Raw genomic sequence first — 26204 nt, 5'->3', positions numbered from 1 at the left:
CCGTAGCAGCCCTGCTTGCTTACATTTGAAATTTAGCAGAAGAGTGGATTTGTTGCCAATCTAGTAAAACTAAGTTTCGCAGCAACAAAGTAACCTTTTCTTTTAATATTGCTAATTAAATTATGCTTAATCAATTTTGAAATTATCATTTAAGTTATTCAATTATCAAATATATTCACTCAGCATAGCCTCCACAACAAATTAAATCAGTTTCTATGCCTTCAGTGTTTTTTGCGGAGTGAGACTAAAAGTAAACTTTCAGTTTTGTGCACCGAAAAATCTGTTTTCTTGCCCGCTGGCCTAATTCTTTGTTTTTGAAAAGAAACTAATTTTAATTGTAAAAATTAACTTTTTAATTTTTTTTTAATCTTTATTTGGTGTTTTACGTTTTTCTATATCTTAATTTTTAACGACGATATTTTGTGTTTATATTACTTTTGCCTTGCCACGAAGAGGGAACTGAATTAATTGAATGAGAAATACATCTCTAATTAAATTCCAAGAAATAAGCGTTTTTATATTAGCAGAAAATACTGTTGCCAGAGCTGACTGTTTACGAGTAGCGCATGCGCATTAGGTAAGCAGCGCTGAATCGCCTGTGAAAAACTTTATTTTTTATTTGTTTAATTTCTTTACATAACGTTTTAGATTTATTATAGTATTTGAATGGAACATGTGGCAACGGTTAGATAATTCTCCAGATGGTATAATTTGTTTATGTGTTAAATGAATGAGATGTAACACTGTTAAGTGAACCTAGTGCAAGATCATCGCTATGGTAAATAAATATAGTGAATTTTAAAAAGCTCATTTATTGTATTGCGGTTCATGCGCTATCGACGAAGCAAATTTAATTCAATATAATAAGTTTAAATGGAATGCAGGAAAAATGCGTCTAATTTAATATTCCGTACAAGGAACTCATGTGTTGTACACATCAGATTTTTTAATTTAAATAACAATGAATTTAACAATTCGGCACTGTGTTGTTTTTGGGACAGCATTCAGATATCGCCAAAAGCTGCGAAAAATCCGTAGCATAAAAACAATCGTTAAAATGCTTACGATACGATGAAATTGAAGAACAATACAAGAGGGAAAATAACATATATATTCATAAAACTCAAACAAGTGACAGTTACGTCTTTAGAAGTTGTATTCTCATTGCCAATTTTAAGAAGGCTTTCGTTTATGAACCAGTCCTTTTGCGAGTTTAGCAAAACATTTGGAGACGACTCCGGTCCCGATAACAGAACAGTATCAATAATTCTTACATAGATTCATGACTGCGGTGAAAGGCTTTTTAAATTAACTTTTCACAATAAAATATTAGAAAAGGTAATTTTGTTTCTGAAAACATATTATTTGAAATTATTTATCCCAAAATGAAGTTGAACGCTGTCACAAATTTTCGTTCTACAGAACACAAAATTATTATATTATAAGGACAAAAAAAAAAAAAAAAAAAAAAAAAAAAAAAACTTGCAAGGAACAGTTGAAGAGCTATATTGAAAGAATATCATAAACATGTGAATGGAGGAGAGAGAAAGTCGTGGAAGTTCCGAATACTAAAATAAAAACATGAGAAAATATTCGCTTCAATTTCCTTAAGTAAACTTTGCTCGATAAAGTATTAAGTTCGAGAACAAAACTTTCTGCAGTACAAACATTAAATCATTTCATGGTTAAAACTATTCCCAATAACTTATATTCAGTAATTATTCTTCCGTTTCAACATTTACCTCTGATCTTGTCTAACTAAATGGAATTTTAAAACCACAAAAAATCTTAAATAAATATTTCCTTTATAAAGTATTGCTTTTCACTCCTCGGTCGTTTCATGAAAAGTTTTTGTCATGAGCTATGAAATAAATTACGCTTCATGCTTTACATTTTAAAAAGGATTCCTACAAATCGGATAAAAGAATGTTTCTACTGTTTCAGGTTTTCTTTAAAAGGTAATGAGAAGATGATGGTACAAGTGGTGGCGGGAAAACACTTTTATTAAATGTATTTGCAATAGGCAAGAAGGCATTGAACATGATTTATGTAATATCAAGTTAAATCCTGTGAATTACCAAGTAAATTATCTCAGACTTCTTTTTTATTTCTGAAATAAAGTTATAGAAAGTCCTATTTCACGAAAGGTTTGATACGCATTTGACGCAAAAGATAATATTACTAAATTGGGAATTAAAACTTTTTTGTAACAAAAATTTTTGTAACAAATGATATAGTATATAAAACAAGAGTTTTAGTGAAAAAATTAATTGCAATATTCCTGCCCCTCAAAGAGTTAACGGTGGCCCAAAATGCCTTGTTAATGTCTTTTACGCTTTTCCTGAGCTCGTAGTCTACCAGTCTGTTCTTGAACTCACACCTGCTTCTCCATTTTTTTTTTCTTTCTTGCTTTATTGTTAAGCATAGTTTCCTTTACACCAAAGCCATATACAGTTCAACAACAAAATCACATAAAAAAAAAAAAAAAAAAAAAAAAAAAAAAAAAAAAAAACTGTGTAACAGCACATACAGTGGTGGGCAAAATTGTGAACACTTTTGAAAATTTTCATGTTTTGAACTTTGTATGCTTATAGAAAATGTTACGTTTTGCAAAATGTAAACTTGTATATATCATTTTAAAGAGAATTTATTACTGAATTCAATACAAAACACAAAATTCAATTATTTGCAATACAAAAAAAGTTATGTACTTTGATATAAATAAAAAACACAGTTATGAAGTAGTTTGTAATGTCTAGCTTTCCTGGCCAATCACTGTTCTTGTTCTGAGAACCAATCAAATGTTAATAACTGCCAGTAGAAGCTGACATCATGTTTACACTTGAAACAATTCATTATTTTGCTTTGTTCTGTAGAAGGAGGACCTCTTTCTTATACACTGCAATTACAAGTAGGAATTTTTGTAAAAATTTTTAATATTTAGTCAAGAAACAATGACATCAAATAAAAGAGTAGACTGAACACCTAGAAAGAGATGTAATATTATTGTGTTACGAGAAAGTGGTCTTTCCTATGCTGAAATTGCAAGACAGGTGGGTGGTTCAGTGACTACAACTGGAGTCCGAAAGTTTTGTTTACGATATCAGGAGACAAATTCAATAAAAAAAAAAAAGAAGGAAAAGGCCGAAAAAGGTGCACCACATCTATTGATGACAGAAGGAAAAAAAACGACTATGTCTCCAAGATAGGAAAATGTCATCAGCTGTCATCAGAAGTGAGCTGAATGATGCTGGTGTTTCTGTCAGTTTAAGAACAGTCAAGAGAAGATTAACAGATGTTGGACTGAGAGGTAGATTTCCACGAAAAAAGCCTTATCTTAATTTTTAGCAACGGAAAAAAAAGACTACTTTGAGCATAGGAACACATTAATTTGACAGATGATCAGTGGTCACAAGTTATATGGAGTGATGAAACTAAGATATCGTTATTCGGTAGTGATGAGAGAAAATATGTAAGATGTAGAATAGGAGAAGAGCTACATCCTGACTGCATTCAAGCAACTGTGAAGAACCCAGTAAGTGTTATGATTTGGTCATGCATGCTAGCAGATGGTATTGGTCGCTTTCATGTCATCGATGGGACACTGAATGCCAGAAAATACATTGACACTATTCTAGAACCAAAACTTCTACCTTCCATCAGACATCTCTTTCCCAACAATGCTTCGTTTATTTTTCAGCAGGATTCTGCTCCTTGCCACACGGCCAAAATATCGAAAGAGTGGTTTCGTTCAAAGAGCATTAAATTGTTGTCATGGCCGGGAAATAGTCCTGACCTCAATCCTATCTAAAATTTGTGGCACCGTTTGAAAACTCTTGTTCGAATGAGGCGCCCATCAAATAAAAGGGAACTAATTGAGGCTATAATTGTTTCCTGGCATCATGTAATAACGAAAGAAGAGCTGAAAACTCTTGTCAGCTCAATGAAACGTTGATGTGAAGCTGTAATCAAAAATAAAGTGTACCCAACTAAGTACTGATAACTCACTGCAATCATCACTATCTATATATCGATAACTATTATCGTTGTATCGATTATATTATAACTATTATCGTTTAACTTTTTTGTATTGGAAATAATTGAATTTTGTGTTTTGTATTGAATTCGGTGATAAATTCTCTTTAAAATGATATGTACAAGTTTGCATTTTGTGAAACGTAACGTTTTCTAGTTCTTAGTAAGTTTAAGCATACAAAGTTCAAAAACATAAAAATTTCCAAAAGTTTCCACAATTTTGGCCACCACTGTATGTTAAATGTTGACATACCTTTTTATATTATTTTCAGTCTCTTCTCCGTTTAACATTTAAGTTCAACATTAATGTTCAGTTTTCTTTGTAAGATTTATAGCAAAATTATTTTCCGTCTTCTTTTTATTATTAAGCTTTTCTGTCTTAACTTTATTTATTAAATGTCACGTTTTTCGCCCTTGCGCCACATAAAATTCAATTTAATAGCAAAAATCACATAACATTTAAAATCAGCATATCATTAAAATTTCCGACAGACATTCTCTCACCGCTAGAGATTAAATGTTTAATTTCGAATAGTGATGCTACTCATCGCTTTTACATCGTTAAGCACTTACTAATCAAAAATTCATTAAAGGTTTACAAAATATGAAATAAATCAGTGATCTGAAACAGACGGCCCGCGGCTACGATGTAAGAAAGATTTTAAGACTTTAATTAATTGAAATCCGAGTTTATATTTTCATTACCATTAAGAATGAACGCGAATAGCATATAAAAATTATAAATAGGGCTAGCTAATATACAGTGTGATATAAGCCTTATTGAAAGTTTGAAGATACTGATTTTATTAATTTTTATTCTATCTTTCAGAAAATAAATCGGTTGCGAAATTTTGCACCAAGAGTAGTCGATTTGTTTGAAATGAGTAAATTTATATCTGAACAGCTTTTTTCGTCGAAAATCAACACAAAAAAAAAGTCCGATTGATCGTTGAGCTTATGCAATCCATGATGAAGATAAGTTTTAATATTTTTTCTTTAATTTTCTAAGAATTTTTCTTCTGAACTTTGCTCAGAATCGAAACGCCATCAATAGTCAAGCTGTAGTAAGAGATAAAAGATTTTTTTAAATTATTTACATAAAACATGAATATTTTTATTTAATATTTTCTAAAGAAATGTTTAATAAATAAGAAAATGAGATTACGTTGCCTTTAATTATTTTGAAGTTTTGTTCCACTTAAAAAAAGTCTTTGAAAATGAAAAAGTCTTCATAATTTATTTCTGTACTATTCAGTTATCGGGATCTGATACCTGATTCAGATATCGCCCAAAGGGTTTAATCTGGCGAAAAACTCGAAACGTAAATATAATCGCCATATTTATGATAGGCTTAAGTTGGAGCCGAACCCAATGGAAAAATAGCGCAAAAGGTGTTCGTAAAATTGGAAATATTTAATGTAAATTAAGCAATTTGCCAAAGAAAACAGAAGGAAAAACACGGAGGTTAAATAACTCTATTTGCAACTTAAATTAATATTTTTTTATTACACAAATGCATTTTGAAATAATATAATTTCACACGAACTCTGAATCAAGTTTAATAATACTAGAACAAATAAATTGCTTCCCCAAAAAGAAGGCAGTTCGGAAAGAGTCCCTTTCAGGTAGCTGTAGTACGTTAGTAAGAGAAGTCATCATTAAGTCACATATTTGGCAGCAGAAGTTTCGAGAAATCCCCAGTACCATCAAAGCTGTTGCACTGAGTATATTAAGCTAAAGACTCCGTTTCTCCGCAGCGTATAAACAGTCGCTGCGAGTATTTTTATTTATATTTTCATTTGGTTTCCGATTCTGCTATTGGCAACCATTGCAATAATTGCTAAAGATTTTTACATAATCTCTCTTTGATGAATCCATGCTATATAATGCAGGTTTCCTTACCTTTATAGATTTTACTGCAAATCTTATCATAAATATTCAAGCTAAATAGCACAATTATCCCAGGACAATAATGTTCACGTTAATCCAAAACATATAATTTTATTGGCTGTATTCTGTAATTAGAATTCCTACTGTTCCAGCAGTTCAATATTATAATTCCAGTTATCATGACCACTACAGCAGTGGAAATTATTACAGCAAATTATTATTTGCTTTATAAAAACATAGATAGAACTGTTTTAATTGCTCTAAAAAACTATAAAATAACCAATGAAAAGAAGGTTTTAATTCGTATGTTATTTGTAGTATTATTTAGTTATTAAATTTAATTTTAACAGAAAATCCAACTATTCTTACTGTACAAATTAATGCATCGTATATATCCATAAAATGCTCGAAATTGGCTTGATTTGTAGGGGCTTAATTTATATAAATTATAATGATTTATATTCATATATAATCATTATAAATTATCAATCTTAATTTATGTATGATTTAATTTATATATAATAATTTTTTCATCAATTTTCACCCCATTATCATGGAGCTTAATTTATATATGGTTTAATTTATATATAATCATTATCCTCATCAGTCATTTTTAATAATTTTTATATATAATAATTTTATATATGGTTTAATTTATGTATAATCATCATAATTAATTTATATATAATCATCATAATTAATTTATATATGGTTTAATTTATATATAATCATTTACGTAAAAATATTTTCTATATCTCCTAAATAATAAATATTTCAAACGTTTGATTTTCACTATATCATATATTCCGTAGGCAGTTTTATGGTAACTTTTAATTATCTTAAGATTTGAGAAATTTATTACATTAATTGCATTCGCATGTGAGTGCTGTTTTTATATTCTAATTCCGAAACATTAAATATCTTGTTTTTTTCTAAGAGTTTTCAACAAATGGATTAAAGCTTATCTTAAAATAAAAATAATCTTTTTTTTTATTTTAACAGTTATCTTAACATTTACGTTTTCATAATTTTCTTCATTACAGAATAACTAAATCAGTATAAATATTTTGCATGCATTTAGCCCAACTGATGTTACTTTTTACAACATCGAAAAATTCCGTTAGACATCTCAAGAAATAAAGATAGAAATGCTTTATCAAATATTGATTAGAGATGAGAGTGTTTTTTAATATTATTCAAAACGAAAACAATTCCCCGTGTAACACAAAGTATCCCTAGGGGTTTACAGAAAATAGTAGGAATCACAAAACAGAAAAATAAACGGTAAAGGAAAAATTAATTAAAAAACTTATGAAGCATTACAATAATTTACAATGAATTTATAGAAATAGACAAAAGCATTTCTGTCGGAAATAAACTGTTGAAAATTAGGAGGCCAGTTAATATTTTTAAGTACCAGTTTTAAAACCTTTCTTTCAATGACTAATTCGAAACACAGAACAAGCACATGTTCCCACGAACGTTGCAATCACGAAATGCTTCTGCACCCAACTTAAATCTGCTCACATAACATTTAAAATTTCCATGGTCAATATTAGGTGATTTTAAAAATTGTAAAAAAAAAAAAAAAAAAAAAAAAAAAAAAAAAAAAAAAAAAGATGACATGAACAATCTTATTTGATTAAGGTTAGAAATTTTTTAGTTAAACTATTATTATTATAAACTATTCATGATTCTGCGCCCCTGAAATATTTTCATTCATGACATTCTTACAAAGGGATATAAACGTACTATATGCGATATTGTAATGTGTAGTCGTGCCGCCTGAGTGGAAAGACAAACAATGACGCTAACACAAAATGAATTAGACGAATTCCCAGTCTTTATTACCACGCATATAAAACCATCTCAGTAGATATTTATCCATTCATAATGAATTATAATAATTTCTTGTGCACAAGTGAAAAGGGGCGACACCATTTTAGACAGACAAGCAGAGAAGCGGGGATAGTGCCGAAGGCCAAGAAAATAGCGATGTAGGTTTTTGTGCTAAGAGTATTTATACTAAGTACATGCAGGAATTACTCTAAGCTACGATTGCCTAATCTTAGGTTGTTATATAACATAAATCGAACTCGAATTTGGGAGAACGGATAAATTTAGCGAAAGAGTACCAAATCGTTAATTTTGAGGTAGGCAATTATTTTTAAAGCAACTGTCGCATATGGCAGAGTGGCAAGATGAGTCGATGATGACGAAACAGGATTCCGACAAATCACCAATCTTTACTTTCACGCATATTCAATTAGTTTGGAAGACACTTATTCAAACATAATTAAATATGATAAAATCCTATGTGAGGTAGTTTTTTAAAGAAATGGCGCGGGGTTGGCAGAGCAGCACTTAGGGAAAGGAATGGAATGACGCAGTTTATTGTGTCAAGAGTATTTATACTAATTCTGATGTATAAGTACAGCTAATCTGTCATTGGTTAATTTTTGATTGTTACATAAGATTGAAGAATCTCGAATTTGGGAGAACAGATGAATTTGGGGGACAGCACCAAATCTATAATAGATAATTTTGAGGCCTCCAATTATTTTTAAAGCAGCTATCGTATTTTGTTATTGCTTACATGTATATATAGACAAAAATGTCAATCTTGCGTTTCGGCTTTGCAAGAAAATAGGTTTGTTCGTCCTCAACAACCTCCGTATGCCCACGAACAAATGTAAGAGCAACCGATATACTTTTATTCTTTAGGTTTTAAAATTGTCTTTGGATCTCGAAGATTATATTATTCATAGAAGAAATATATTTTAGGGTCTTCAAGAATGGAAGAGAATCGATACAAATGACGTAGTTCAAAACAGCACTATTTTGTTCGGTGATCCATTTGATGGCGAAATTTAAACACATAAGTTCAGCTATAAACTTCGCCTGTTTTGCCATAATAATCTGTTAATGCACCTTAAAAATGCATATGAATCAAATGGAATACTACTACAAATGTCTTCAGAATGATTTTCAGTGCGATTTGATATTATTTCTCTAAAATATTTTATAATTCTAAACTTAATTTCTAAATGCTCATGCCTAAAAATGGTAGAAACTTCTTTATGAACAGAAATGGAAAATCCACGAATAATCTAGTATTTGATATAGCACGTAAAGTATAATATTTGTATTTGAAAAAATCCATTTCCTTTCATAGCTGTTTTACATAAATAATCAGTATTGTATAGGAAAAGTCTTTCAAGCTTTGATACTTTTTGAAGTTTTATTCAGGCATTTCTGTTTCTGTGTTTGACTCAGAAACGAAGATACTTGTGGTTTTAAAATTTATGTCTCGCAGAGAGAATAAATACAATTTAAGTGACATTTGTTTTCGGAAAAGGTGTTTCAGATGAATTTCGAAATGATTCCCTTTAACTGATTCGTTTTGTAAATATATTTTACATCTTGGAACAGAAGCAAGTTTCCATACATTTATCGAATTTGTAAAGGCTTAAAATTGTTCTATACGAAATCATTCGTTTTTGTTGACAATACACCTTATGAAATGTGGGGATTCCTTTTTAGTTTCTACATAAATTATTTAAATTTGATTTCACAAAAAGAATTACTAAATCAGCAGTTACTTTTACATTTCCGTCCAAAAAGTCTCTCTCTTTTCAGCTAAAAAAAAGACGTGAAATCTTCAGCACAGTTTTATATTTCAAGTAACGGAAGAACAAAGGGAGCACGTACGCAGCGTGAGGAAAATAATACAGCGATATTAGGAATTTTGATATTAGTTTTTGAAAAGCATTAGAAAGGACTGGATTGAAATTAAGGTCCTTAACTATCGTCTTCTCTCCGGTCCAGTGGTTAGTAACACTAGCAGCCCAGGTTCAATTTCGAAGAATGCATAGATGTTTGTAAGTGTATAGTATCTGTCCGGTGAAGGAGCACATAAAATACACGACTAGCCGAAGACATCTCGAAAAATTTGTGGTAAGGGAAGGGATGTGAGGAGCCCTTATAACGTCCCCTGGAGTGCTATTTCTCAAAACTGTGGGGGGGGGGGGAAGAACTGCACAATTAATGCGTTGGAACTATACCTGTATGACCAATAGTGAAGTTATGGTATCCGGCCCACTTCTACATGTACATGTTACGGTAAAACACCGAAATCTTGAGAATATCGACTTTCACCGGTGAATGTCAACATTCACATAGTCTTTTGGTGTATGTCCGAAATATTTTCCAAATACTCCTATTTCTGACTTACACCGGTCAATGTCGACATTCACCATGTACTAATGGTGAATGTTAAACATATAACAATATTATATTTTCTTCTCCGTAATTCAGCCGCGAATAAACGCATTTGAGACTTGAAATAAGAACTTAAGAACATGAGAACCTAAAACACACAATACATTCAAAATGAGAAAGGAAAATAATATTTGAACGTAATGTATAATTAAGTAAGTTAAAAACTTAATTAAGTTAAGTTAAAAACTTACTTAATTATACAGTACGTACTAAATGAGAAAATAAAATAACAGTAATAAAAACTTACTAAGTTATGTGATTCAAATCTTATTTATTGCAACAACTTAAATTATTGTGGCACTTTATAACCTCTCTTTTCGACTTTCACCAGAGCATATCTGTGATTGTCGACATACACCGGTGAGGGTCCGAATATACAAGAATGTAGTGCAACATTCGATCTTTCACCGACGTATTTGGTGAATGTTGATATTCTCCGGTGAAAGTCGACATTCTCCAATCTCAGTCTTTCACGGTAACATACATATCATAAACTTTCTGATAATTTTTGTAGTGTTAGTATGGAAATTGTGAGTTTGTGTCCAAATCTGATAAGCTATCAAAGATTTGCTTGCGTCAGCTTTCTAAAAATAAAATTAATCTTCTCCCCCCACCCCCCAAAAAAAAAATATTACGTGCTCCGCCCTCAGGCATTACACGGAAAGGAAACAGGTTCTGCAGAGGTCGTTTTAATGGAAACAGCCTCGGATCCACGATACGCATGGGGAAAACCACGAAAATGCCCATGCAGTTAGCCCGTTTGGTTACAGCCGAAAACATCGCGGCAAAAACATCGCGGACGAAAACGTCGCGGAGAAAACAGCGCAAGGCGAAAACGTCTTGCTACAACATCGTGGGAGAAAACATCGCAAAGAGAAAACATCGCAGTCCTAAAACATCGTGGTACAAAACATCGACGTCGAAAATAAAGCGGTTCAAAAACTTCGCAGTTTAAAAAATTCGTCGTCGAAAATATCGTGGTAAAAAATAAAGTATCTACAAATGATCGCATGACGATAACATCGCAGACATGCTTTTTTCAGGCTTTAATAACTGTAAATGGATATTCCTGTAATGATTTCTGAGGGCAAGGTGGAAAGAGGGATAATTTTTACTTTCGTATTTTTTATTCACTAATAAATTTTTGCTGAGAAAATAAGAAGGAAACTTAAGCATAGAAAATTAATGCAACTTATAGTGCTCAATAGAATTTTAAACATACACTTTACTTTACATCTTGCGCTCACAAATCCTTATCAGAACCATATTTCCATTTACAGTTATTAAAGCCTGAAAAGAGAATGTTTGCGATGTTATCGTCATGCGATGATTTGTAGATACTTTATTTTTTACCACGATATTTTCGACGACGATGTTTTTAAATTGCGAAGTTTTTGATCCGCTTTATTTTCGACGACGATGTTTTGTACTACGATGTTTTAGGGCTGCGATGTTTTCCCTTTGCAATGTTCTCTCTCACGATGTTTTAGGGCTGCGATGTTTTCCCTTTGCGATGTTTTCTCTCACGATATTTTGTAGCACGACGTTTTTGCCTTGCGTTGTTTTCTCCGCGACGTTTTCGTCCGCGATATATTTGCGGCGATGTTATCGGCGGACGCCAGCCCGTTTACCAGGACTTAAACCCTGAACCGAACTACCAGTGTTTAGCTGCTTTTGCAGCTCGGCCGCCGGTGGACATTCATCAAACTTGAAGAGGAATTTTAACATACGTTTAGCTTGGTTGATATATCTCAAACCACACTGTCTCTTGTCATTGTATATCTCACAATATGTACCGTACATTTACGGTATAACGTCACAAGAATTAAGCTCAAGGATAGGATCTTAAAGAAGCAATTCGCTAACATAAAAAATAATCTGAAAATTTATCTCCGAAAATTCCGAGCAATATTGCAAATGACAGCATAAACTCGAATGACGAAGAGGTTTATTTTAAACAACGGAATGTTTTTCGAAATGACTTCATCAACTGCCGTTGGAGAAAGCACTCAATCTGTGGCAACAGGTTTCAAGTAACTGAGTGCATGAATAAGCAAAGATTCTGAAAAGTACACTTTGAGAGCATAATATACATGACCCAGGCTTGCAGTAGTTCTCACAGCGAACATGACGGTTTTCAGTCTACGATGCAAGAGTTGCAATTATCCTAATTATAAACTGTTTATCGTATACTCCAAATCTACCAACTTTCCGCTCTAATGTAACATCAAACGGTAGAAACGGAAGCATTTAATTTAAGTGTTATTAAAATTTAAAACTAATTATCAAATATCATGTAAAATCCATTTTCGAAATTTCACTTCAATAGTCACGATTGCAGTTTACGCATATCTTCCAATGATATCAAAACAAATTGTAATATTTTTGTGAAAAATGAAGCTATGTTTCTTATTATTTCAAAATCTTGTTTTTTTCTATTTCTTACACCAGAAAAGAAAGAAATGTAAAGAAAGTATTTTACATTTAATAGTCGAACTCTTAATGCACCTTTTATTTATTTTCTCTCTATAATTCCTCAGAGAGTCATTATCTGCTCAGTAAGTTTTACTTCGTATTAGATTCCAGGGCGAAATTTTCCTTTTAAAAGAAATAGCTAACTTAACGCACCGTTTAATTCATTATACTAGTATTACCTTTCATCAAACTTTAGAAAAAGGAAGAAAAATTTTATACTTCATATTCCAGTAAAGTGATCAAACAAAATCGAAGTCACACACAAGAGAGATAATGAGTTATTGATTTCAAATAACTCTTGTTTTATTCCTTTGACATTTAACAAAACTTTAAATCTTTTAGAGAATAAAACGCCATGCGAAGAGAAGTTGCATAGCATATCTTCTTATCATTTCCATGGTGGCCTTATTACTAGCATTCTTATCGGAATGTAAAAGTTCAATTATACTAGAATATAATCGTGAGAACACTATTAAGCTTATTTATTTTCTACATAAATTTGAGTAAGGAATTTTGAGAAATTTAAGTGTTATTATTAGTTTAGAAAATTTATACTTTAATACAAATTAATGAAACCGAAATATTTCAGAATATGTAGCTATTTTTTCTCTATTTTGCTACAATTAAGAGAAATGAAAACAATAGAAGTGGTTTCTTTGAGTGAATAATAAGGAACAGTAGAATGAGATGATAATGAACTAAAAGAATATTAGAACGTTGTTCCTTGTAAGTAGCGTGGTTTAAAAAAAGGGAAAGAGGGAGATAAAGAAATAAAGAAAATCACTAACTGTAAATATTGGTATGATGGATGATATCACAGACATGTGTTATCAGACTTTAAAAATTTAAAAATATATTCGTAAAACGTTTTGTGAGCTCAATAACGAATAAGGAATACTTTTACCTCAAAACTAAATTTTATTAATTGTCTCTTAAATATTTACTGAAAAAGTAGCAAAAAACCGCAAGCATTAAAAATCTGAAAACAAGCAGAGTATTGATGATACATATAACAGTTAATATAACTTTAAACTTATAGACCATTTTTTAATTAAAAAATAATTAAAAAAAATAAAGTTAGTCAAAATTAAAGTTAATAATTAAAGTTAGTCAAAATTAAAGTTTTTTTTTTTTTTAATTTTAAATTTAAACTTAAAAACTCTTAAAGTTAAGTCCTGATTAATTAAAAAAATGGTCTTTAAACTGGTAAATTAGGTTTGCAGCCTAAAAGATTAATTCCCATCACAGACTCCTAATTATTTAAAGGAAAACCACTAAGTCTATATATATCGCTACGAAATGTACAGGTGCGGTGGGATAGCTTCCCCGCAAAGCAGTTTTACGGCTGCCATAAAACGGCATGGGAATGCGGGGTTGCAACATTTGGCGACAAATGGCCTTCCCATGCCCATAGGCGAGAAATCGCCGATTTGATGAGAAAATTGGCGATATACCGTGGACGGATGGAGAAACTTCTGGAACGATTTCTTACCGGTTTAGCCCAGAATGTGCTCGAACACAAGCCAAAAGCTATATAAACCCTGCTGGTCCGCAGTCAGTTAGTGCGTGTGCCTCGTCTAGAGTGCGAGTCAGTATCGAGTTGGTGTCTCGTCTAGCTAGTCAATCCCAGCGGAGTCGATCGAGTTGACAGCCGGTCAGCGAGTGCCGAGAGGGTCGTCGAGTGCACCGAAAGAGTCTCGTAGTGTATCGCGGTTAGTGCATTGTCGAGAGAGCGTGTTAAGCTCCGGGAACGACTGAACCGAAAAGTCGGGAGCTGTGCTCGTGTGTCGTCGAGTACATCGCGAGTTGTAGCTCTTGAGTCTCGAGAGTACGTGGATTTCCGAGAACGACCAAGCAGAGTCGGGAGCTGTACTCCGGAAAGCAGAGTCGGGTGCTTTGCAGGAAGCTGTCTCCATCGTTATTGCCTGACAGTGTGAAGGCTGTGTCGCTGATTGTTCCAGCGTGTTTATAGTAGATCTTCGACGACTGTAAAACGTGACTTTGGAACCGTCCTGATTAATATTGGCTAAATAAAGTGTGTTTCGATACTTCATCAAGTGTCGTCGTTATTCACTCCAAATCTACGAACTCCGTACGAACGTGTAGGAAGAAAATAACGTAACAATATGCCTACTATGTGTCTAGGTATGCATTGAAAACCTAATTGTTTCTATCACTAAACATTTAGAATATTCCAATTAATCAAAGGAGTTTCCTTTTAAGACTATTTCACAGTTAGCAGCTTACTAATATACTAACGAATTCTCTTTCTTAGCAATGGAAATTGGCAATTTAGAGATATGGTAAAACGCTATAAAATGCATTTGTATAATGTTCGCTCAGTGAAGTGAGAAATATGAATTTGAAGAGAAAAGGATTTGTTGGAAGTTACCTTTATGTTCTGAGAAAATACGGTATTCTGAAATGATCTGCTATAATATAAGAAAGAACAACCTGTAAAATGTGCTTTGATTGAGTTTGCAACTGCCTCAATACATACAGAGCTTTCGGAAGAGAGTACTGCATTTCTACGATTTATCCGAAGTTCTTTACGGAAAATCAAAGATCTCTTTCGTTCTTCAAGCGTCCCGGAATCTTGCTTTCTAAGCCTGTTATTGAACTTGACATGGCATAAATGACCATAACCGCGGCTTCGGTTCGTAGCCCATCTAAAGCCCATTGGTAATCTCTGGTGTCTCCGCTAAAAGAAGTAGAAAAGGAGCCGGAGAAAATAGCATGGCTCTTGGCTTTTAGATTGATGGAAGTCAGGGAAGGTAAGTCCAAAAAGCGAAAATGGGTACAAAGAGAGGGCGCAAAAACTAGAGGGATAACCATCAAAGTCTTTTCGTTCCTCCACGGCCAATAAACGCGAGAAGAATCATTCATTGGGCAGCGAATGGGCGGAAAAATAAAAGAGGAAACAAATAATCAAGCGTTTTATTTTTTCTTTTCGTCTTGAAGAAGAATGGTTTCAGCCGGTTAAGAAAGGTAGTAAAAGAATGTCCTGGCGACGTTGGCTGAGAAGTAATTGCAAATTGAGGACCACGAAGCAGATCATTTCTGTTCCAATTTCTTTTCTTATATGAATACGGTAACGTGTCTAACTAGATCCACTCCAAATGGATTTCATTTGGTTGATTGCTTTGGGTTCTAATGCCTTCTAACCATCTTTGTTAGTTTGCAGAGTTATTACTTTTGATCCGCAATCGTATGGGAATTTATGCACATACTTATATATATATATATAAGTATGTGCATAAATTCCCATATATATATATATATATATATATATATATATACATTTTCACTTTCATTCATGAAGCGAAGGTTGTTTAAGAACTAATATTAATATATACTGATTGAAATATTGTTTTTAAATGATGCAAATTCTGTTTTTTCTATTTCTAAAAGATCGTGTTAGTTCAAAAATCATGCTAATAATTTTCTCAGCTTTCCATGAAGTACACAAAATATAAAATTCTCCGTTTCCGTATTATATACTGTTTTTAAATATACTGCCATTTAACAAAACGAAATACGTCATTTATTCACCGTCAGAATCACAGAAGAGGAAACTTCATCAGTCAGAAGGGCTGACCAGCGGCGGAACGGTAAAGACGCTGAACACTGGTAGTTCGGTCCGAGGTTCGAGTCCCGCGTACGGGCTGGCTGCATGGGCGTTTTCGTGGTTTTCCCAATGTGTAACGTGTATACAAGCCAGTTTCCCTTAGAAAATCCTTCACGAAGGCATCTCTCCCTTTAGTCAGATAGCCCTCGTGTGCTTTGCCATAACTGAATAATCCAATCCAATCCATCAGTCAGAAGTAATACATTCAGTCATTACATTATAGCCCACCAGCGGCCGAGCGGTAAATTCGCTGAACGCTGGTAGTTCGGTTCGAGGCTTGAATTCCGCGAATGTGTTGGCTCCATGGGGATTTTCGGTACTCCATGTGTAACGTGCGTAGAGCCATTTCCCTTAGAATGTCCTCCACGAAAGCATCTTTGGCAGATAGCCGTCGAGTGCTTTTCCATAGCTAAACCAAACCGTTACATTTTATCATATATGCATTTTTTGTGAATTATATCACATTTTATATACCTGAGTTTCATATATAAAGTTATAAATAACATATTCTAGCAAAACATGCGTGGGTGTTCATTCATGGTAATGTTCTTTTCTCTTTACATTTCTACATTTAAAAGCTAGCTCTAAACATTACCATCCCTAACATCAGAATTTCAAAGTCAGAAAAAGATTTTAAAGTTCAAATACTTTGCCGAAAACATAGGAAGTCATATTGTCTACATTAGGGAAAATTACCTAAACTTTAAAAGGGGTGTTGGAAGCCAAAAATCTTCAAAAAATGATGATTTGAGATTTTTGCACTTTCACATTCTCTATACTTTTAACTTTCTAAATATACCACAATTTAATCTCTGTGAATTCTGAATGAATTGTATAAATTCTCTAAGAATATTCTGTGGTATTTAAAAAACAAGTGAATAGATAAATTCTGTAGTGGCTTATGGTACTTTGGAGTTCCAGTACGTTAGATCTCAAATCGAATGTAACGCATTATACTCCTCCCAATATTGTGTTTTGAAGAGCTGTTTAGTGCTTTATTTAATTTGAGTGCGTTCCCTCTTTCCCACGTAACTTGCTCAAATAAATCAGTACTAGCTTTGCATACCCAAACGTCAACAACTGAGTATTACATCGTCGCTATTTTATATCCGCCAACGATTGCAAATCAGCCAAGGAAGCATCCTATCTATGTATACATAGTAAACAAGAAATAATGCTCGTCACGCTAAAATATCTAGCTGTTGTAACATATAATTTATACCATTTAATTGCACGGTTGGAAAGAGATTTGTACTGCTACTACAGCAAAGTCAAATGATTATTAATTCCTGGTATCAATTATACAAATAAGTTATTCGTCACGATGAGATGAAATTGTGCACAGATGATGCACAGCTATATTTCGGCTATCGATGCACTTATATAGGCACGAAATCGATTTGATTATTGTTTGAAAGCATAGCACTAAAATTATAGAACAGGGGTATATGAACGCCATTTAAAAAAATGTACTTGGTTACATTTTTACATAGTTACCCAGGTTGTGTTTTTATTTATTTATTTCTGTAATAGCACATTGTAACGACAGAGAGAATCAAATTATGCGTATAAAATGACTGTTATTTAACAAATGTCAAATCATTAGGAAAAAAATATTTTTATCGAAATAACGATTTTGGTCGAATGTTACAGCTGTAACGGTAGTTTCTAGAATCGTATACAGAAAAAAAATAGAAATTTTATAAGGTATTTCTTCCGCCTTCTTGGCTTGCCTTCATGGTGTGGTGGTCTTCACGCTGGGCGCATGTTCCAGAGGTCCGCGGTTCGATTCCCAGAGAAGGCGTTGCTAATTTTTCAACTCTCTTGCTTCCAAAAATATACCTAATGTCTCTACAGTTTTAGACCATGATTTTATTACAAACTTTAGAAGGTATTATAGTGTGCCTAATTCATGCACCACGCATAGAAATATGTCCCTTCTTTTTCACCAGGATACAGGATACAGAAAAATCTCCCTTTCTCTCTTTAACACTCATGAAAATAATCGATATAAATATATGTTGTGGTTTCATGCAGATATTTTCTGCTAATGATTTAAGATAAAAGCGGAAGGATATTCGTAGAAAAATTCGCACTTGATAACGAGTGCGCTTGTATTTTATATAGAATCACTAATCGCAAAAAGCAGAAACATTCCTTTTGCAGTCTTAAATATAATCAAATGTTTTTCAATTTTAATCGGTCCCAAGGGTAGCGTCATTAGGTTATTTTAAATCTGGAAATGTCTAAAATGTGCAGTGCCCTGGCCGGCACTTGAGCCTGGACCTCTAGAATACGCGCCGAGTTTGCTACCGCTACACCACGACAGCATGCTGGAATGGGGAAGGCAATACCTTATATACCTTTTAAAGGGTGACTGGAGTTTAGGACACCCAATCGCCAAATCTTGGTGGTAATGAATTATCGTCCACGACCTTTAGCTCAAGCGCCATTGTAGAGTCATTAATTTATTTTGAAGCAGAAGATGTGAAAAATGTGTAATGCCCTCGAAGGTGTGCAATACCTCGATACCTACCTTACACCACGAAGGCATGCTGGAAAGAGGAAGGAAATGCTCAAAATCCATCTGTATTTTGTACCTAAATATTATCAAATGTGTAAGGGAATTTTAGGAAATGTATCATTGTTTCGTATATTTGATCAAAGAGGGCAATATGATAAGTTGGATTTTATATTTAAAGAAGAGGCTTAGTAACTGTTCTCATAAAAAATATATAACCTACTTTGAGGAGATTTGTAATTATAAATATATGTTTCAATCAATCTTAAATGACATAAATTCTGTAATCATCTTTCTAGAACAGCGATTATGCTAGATAGAAAAAAAAAAAAAAAAAAAAAAAAAAAAAGAAAGAAATCTTAATAAAGCATATGATTTGTCAGTTCGAGTGATTTTTATAGCCCAGTTGTTTGTTAAATTAAAAATTCATTCATCAGACAGAACATTGTTTCCCTTTGATCAGCAAATACTATAATGCTTAAGATTTCATTCTAAGACGAACATTTGGAAATTATAATGTTTCTTTCCATTGCAAGACTTTGTTGAATACAGATATATTTTATTTGTCATATTTTGTTGTAGAGTCATCAGGCTTTTTCTTTAAAGCAGAAGATGTGAAAAATGAGCTATGAAATCACCGGGTCTCGAATCTGAACCTCTCGATTACGCGCCGAGTGTGCTACCATTACACCACGAATCCATGCTGGAAGGAGGGAGAAAATGCCTTATATACTCCCGCTCTTAAAAGACGACTGGGAATTAGAGCACCCAAACGGAAATTCCTGGTGGCGACAAATTATTGGTCACCACTTTTTAGTTCGGGCGCCACTATAGGGTTGTTAGGGTTTTCTGGGGGTTTATTGTGTTACCGTTACACCACGAAAGCTTGCTGGAAAGAGGGAGAAACTACCTTATATCGCATTAACTTAAGGACATTATAATATATTTTTTGGTCTGCTTTATTAAATCTCTGTTGAGGCAATGAAAACTCAAATAGCTTTGATTCAGAAACTAACCAAGTCTCGTGGTTAATTTACTAGTCACAAAATTTCTTGAAGATTAAAGCACCTTGGTGATAAGGGAATGATTGATACAACTAATCTTCTACGGTAATCACATCTTACGCTCGGTGTGACCACAACAGACAAAAGACTAAGCGCGACACTTAGAATTATTCACAGATGCATTCGAGACCATGAAATTGTCACGCATGAGATGATAATTCAGATAAAGCAGACGTAGAACTGTGGTAGGAATCGCAAATGTGGGTTATTCCTAGTTGCCTCTTGATGGAAGATTACCACGCCGTATCATTTTTGCGGTTCTGCGGAGAGAGAACATTAATTATACATGTTAATGACTCTGTCGGGATGCGGTTTGATGCTTTAATAAAAATGGTTACGTGATGACGAGCGGAAGTTATTTAAGCTGTAAATTATAAGAGCTCGATAAACGTATGCTAGCACTGGATTCATTTTGAAATATGGTCACAAGATAATTAATTTTTACTACTTTTTACGCTTTCTAGTACCAGTCAAAAGTGAATTACCATAACTAATGTTGGAAGCAATGACATTTAGTGTTTACACAAAGAAAAATTTTGAAACTTATCTCAACGCGGTACATATTTTAGGAAAGCAAATACTCAGTTAGCATTGACATTACAGAAAATTCGGGTTTCATTATGACATTTCATCGATTTCGCACGGTTTTGTTTAGCTTCTTCCTGTCATTAAATATGCCTGCAAAAGTTACTTACTATGAAACAGCTATTGTTAACTGCTTAGTGTTTATTCGCGTAACAGTCGCACTGTTTCTGCCAATTTTTCATTGTGAAAGTCTACGTGCGTCTAATTCTAGTACACAATATTGTACATTTTTGACGATTTTTTCTGCTTCAAAACGGAAGTGCAACTATTACGCGAGTGAGCACGGTAGTTACTATGTTGACTCTTTAAGCTAATTATTTTTATTATGTAACTCAAAAGGATCCGAATTCTAACCGAAACATATTCTAACTTTATTTTACCTTTGATTTGTTTTACTTTAGGTATGCAATATTAACCTTTATTTCTTTTCTATTTATAGAGCTTCTTCCTAAAATGCTTTCTCCAATATGATATTATTTTTTAGCTTCTGAGGCATCTTTTAAACTGAAAACAATAAGTCAATTAATAATTAATGCTCTATTCTGTCCATTTCAAACTAGAGCACATTTTAATTTAATAGCGAAATATTTTAAGTAGCAGTTAACTTTCTCTGAATATTTCTGAAACGGAATAAAATAAAGATTATTTTTTAAATATTATTTAAAACTTGCAACTGACTTATATAAGGAGAATATATGACTGATAAGGGGAATAATTCTTTTAATTATACTTATAAGATTTTTTTACCCTTAATTTCAGCAATACATATTCCAAAACTCTTCTTCATTACTTTCTTAAGTACGCATCTCATAGAAATTGCTTTACAATACCTTTTAACAGATTGCTTTCCAGTCCGAACAATTCTTGCTTAAATAGTTTTATAACGTATTTCTCAACAGGATGTCAATTTATGTTTAGAATTCAATGTTAAGGTTATTATATATTTAGATAATATTTATAATCATTATAAATGTATATGCATTTAATGATTAGATTTCTTCACAGTAACTTTCACAGTTATTTATGAATGAATAAATCCTTCATTTCAAATACATTTATAAATAATTAAATAAATATTTACGTATTTTGTTAAAGGCAGATACATACATTTTGGAAGCACATTCATAAATACCCATACATATTTCCTATTTTTCATTTCCGGCATGTGGAAATCTTTAATTTCTGTGCATTCACTATATTTTTCGAGTAAAGTAATTTACACTAATTTTAAAAAGTACTTGTTACAATAATATGTGGATGAGAAAAAAAAAATATTTTATTTAAAACATTTTCGCGTTTGAAACATAAAATAAAAGTAGCGAATACTGTATTAAGGGTATCGAAAAATGTATACAATTTTAAATGTACGGTGAGGTATTTTTCATTCTTTAAGCATAACTTTTTTGCTAAAATCTATATTTTTGTAGTTCAACAGCTTAGAATTTTATAAAACAAATTCATAATCAAAATCGCTGTTGTTAGTTATCCAAAAAAAACCAAGATGTGATTTTTGCGTAAATGTCGCTAAACTATACAAATTGCTATTATCCATCATACTAGGAATGTTTCTTTTATGCGGAAGTGTCCCGTTTTTCGATGCGTATGGAATTGTAGTGTGTCTAAATAATATCAGAGTGCTGTCAAGCGAGCTTCTGAATGTAAACAAAAAACATCCCATCTAGTGACCGAAGCTTCGAAGCACTGCTTCACTTCTAGCACCGGTTTGGCCACTCCTTCCTTTCTTACCTCCATGACCCTTCCACTCTCCGACCCCTCTCCTCTTCCACCAACCCACACGGGAGGACTTTCGCCTCGCCTCATGTTTAGAGTGCCGCCATGCCGCACCGACACTATACATTAACAAAAATCCATGTCTTCTCTGGGATTTGAACCCGGGCACTTCAGCAACGCAGTCAACTACGCCAACCACTATACCGGTTGGGCAGCGCTACTAACTTCTACGTTCTATTCATTCCTGGAGAAATACTACAATAATATATATATATATATATTCTTAACAAATACGTATAAAAGTAAAAAAATGTAAATTCTAAAAAAAGGAAAAAAGCACAAAGAATATTTAATTAAATATGTATTTAAATTTAATTTTTTTAATTAAATTCAATTTATTCTTATGAAACAATTATATATATATATATATATAGAGAGAGAGAGAGAGAGAGAGACACTGTTTTTTTCTGTTTTGAGTGTGTTCTTGTTTTTAATACTGAGTTAATTTATATAATTAAAAGAATCAATGCTCCAAATTAAGCTGTTTAAAAATAAAGAAAACTCACTAACAGTGTTTCTGTTAATTATAATATAAGGCATTCCTCGTTTCCCTTCTTTTATCGAATTAACCTTCATTTTTTGTCACCGTGAACCTTGTTTCCTAATACAGCACAGGTTATCTGGGAGTCTACTATACGTATTTGAATACACCATGGAGATTAAAGTATCAAAGGAATTTTTATGATTAGAATATCCTTGGATTTATTTGCAGTTTACTGCCTGTTTATTATATATTGCTTCTTGTTATGCCTTTTATTGTTTAATCGATCATTTTGATGGCTTTTCTGAAATTTTATATGATTTATATTGAATGAGAGAGTTCGCTATATTAAATGTTATAAAATCCAGATTGCGTAGTATTTATATGTTTTCTTAAAAACATAACATATGCGCCATTTAGGACAAAATGTATACTGAAGGTTGAAAAGAAACATATTTATCGGTTGTTTTGCTAACATAAATTCTGAATTATTGGTGTCAGTTATTTTATTAATAGTAGTTAAATAAAAGGTCTTCATTGTAATCAAATGGCACTTCCTCATTGCATGAGCTCTTTATACCTTTTCAGTTTAGAAAATCACGAACTTTTTCTGTAAGTCCAAACTTATAAAATTCAGCACTTTTCGAAAATTCCACTGCCTTAAGCTGTCATATTTTTATTTTTACCTTGCAGAAGAACCTTTCGTACTTATCTCTCGGTGATATCAAACGGGTGATGTTGACGCAGTTATTGTGTTATTTAAAATGTTAGTGCCCTAGGCATGCTTTCAAAACGTAAAAGGGAAGCTGAAGATGGTGATAAATCTAAGAATCGCCGCTTACATTCTCTCTCTTTCTTTCTCTCCATCTCTTGACATATATTTCAGGGCTGCTAAAGTAGCCGAAAAGACAAGAATACTACTTAGTGATTTAGATTTGAAGAATATTATATATTAGTAGCCATTCTGCATCCCGGTGGAAGTGCACAAGGTAAATAAAATATTCTTAATTAAATGTGTGTTAAATAAATGTGCATGATAGGATATGCAAAAGATTAGTAATTAACAGCATATGCATATATAATGATTTTGAAAGCAGTAAAAAGCGGCAGAACAAAATACTGATTCTGCTTTCAGACATTTTGTTTACTTATTGGGAATGTGTGCCTCAGATCGTTTTATTCTCGTGCAAAGAAAATGGACACGCAGTAGCACGTGTCAGAATTCGATCATGGAAAATCGTAGCCTGCGGGGATTGAAGATTATTGTACCACACAGTTGAAAGTGTCTGGAAATTGGATGTGTTACACAGCACCACGTATTCGCCTATGCATTGCAATGGTGTCGGCGTCGTGACGTACGACTTCACACATACGTTCATTGACACAACGGCTTTTAATAACGCTAGAGAATAGGATTCGACACCAAAATTGTGCGCTCAGTGACTTACACAGACGACGACAAAGCGAAGAGCTTTAATAGTGTTCTGTTATGGATATATATATCATACATTCATGTAGTCCACATATTGAGCCCTTTGACAAGCCAATTTGTACGTTATTTCTTTTTAATAGTTGTGGTTGTGCCATATTCTCAAGATTTCTGTCTCTCGGCCTTTCATTTGGGACAGTGCAAGATCGCATTTATTAACACTGTCCTTTCAACTAATCGGAGGCTCTATCCTGGGAAGGCAGTTTATTTATCCCAGAGGTCGAGGCTGTCTAGTCATAGATCTAACCAGTTGTCTGGATAGAACCGAGGGACTCCTCTCATAAATGGTCGGTTCCGGAAATTCCAACCCAGTCGAACCCTAGGGATGGGTGTCCAACAGCATCAGCCCAGGCTAACCTGGTTACCGGCGGGAACCGCGAGAAGGCCGATGATGGACTGAGGCAGGAGGGACTATAAGGTAGCGCGTGATTGCTCCAGCAGTTGCACCCACTCTCAGGGGGTCCAGATTGAACCCTGGGTCTGCTAAGTTGCTGGGTTCCGGAAATCCATCCTTTCCAACTTCAAACGAGTATCAACAACTCCCAGTCACACACAAGGTGTTTGACTCCAGCGATGGCCGGCGTGCTTCTCAAACCTCTGATTAGTTCAAAACACCTGGTCAATGATTGAAGACAGTAACACTCCTTAGGAAACATAAGGCATGAAATTTGCCCCAGAATTGAAGTGACATGTAATTCGATATCCGCACTATTATCTAAAGTATTTTAAATTCAATGATTATCTATACCATGCCTGCTTCTGTTGTCAGAGACGGACGATTTTGTTACTTATTTCTACATGCTGTTTGCCTTAAAATCATCTGAGATTATTTATTTACATAACTAATAAATCATTTTACAGTAAAGATTATTAGGCATATGATTTAAGAGTAATAAGGCTTAATACTTTCAAGTGTTAAATTTCTTTGGAAAATACCAATAATTCATAACATTTAATATGCACTTTTAAGGAGAGAGCTTCTTAACGGACTTTCATGAATGGCTACTAATGCAAATGGAAATCTGAAATTTGGTTTCTAAAGATTTCTTACTGTATTAATGAAATGCAGTATATGATCGTTCTGTTGACGAGAAGGGGGAACAGAAACAATAAATCATACACAGCTATGCAAGAAATACCGTAAACAGCTGTAGCAGAGCTATTAGTTTGAAATCTTTTGTTGACATAATGTGTACAGTTCGAAACTTGACTATTGATTAATTATCATAAAGCAATAATAAATGATAAATATATAAGTAAATTTACGACCTCTATGCAATATTGAGATAATGAGTGGTGATATTTCAAATTAGGGTAATAATTGCTATTTATGTGAAGTGAGAAAAGAATATTGCAAGTTTAAAATTTGCTTTCCTATTTTTCACCGGATACATTATTAGATTATGTATGCATAAAACTTAATTTTTTTACACAAACACACACTATGTTTCTTTAACATACTGCGAAATGTTAAAATTACTCAGTTCTTTTAAAATTTATTATTCTTTAAATAAATGTTAGGGCTACTTAAAAAGATGTTAGTTTTTTACTTAACATCGCAAAGGCAAGTAGTCTATCAGTTATAACCAGATAATGCATGAAACATTATAATTTAGATTTCTTACAGTACAAACATAAAAACATTCTTGACAGAGCGATGGGTCATTTATCTTGTTTAAAGAAAAAATAGAAATTTTAAAGCATTGCTTGTTGAAAGAAAAGCTGCTTTCGGAAAATTATTATTTATATTTTAAGCCAGTCAGAATTGGGGCAGTTTAGGGACCTTTTTAGTTTACATCTGGAAAAGTTATATATGTCACAATTCAGTTATTGAAGGCAGAGAAGCCAAATGTGTATAAGTTGTGTATTGTTAAGCTTCTGAAAGTTGCATTATAGTGATTATACTTTTGTGCTTTTTTAAACATTCTGTGTCATGTACATGAAGACTAATATACGTATATGAT

This window comes from Stegodyphus dumicola, chromosome 7, assembly GCF_044657685.1.
Source record: "Stegodyphus dumicola isolate Sdum_Otavi_A_Nest chromosome 7, ASM4465768v1".
Classification (NCBI taxonomy): Eukaryota; Metazoa; Arthropoda; class Arachnida; order Araneae; family Eresidae; genus Stegodyphus; species Stegodyphus dumicola.
Note: the sequence above shows the minus strand (reverse complement) of the source record.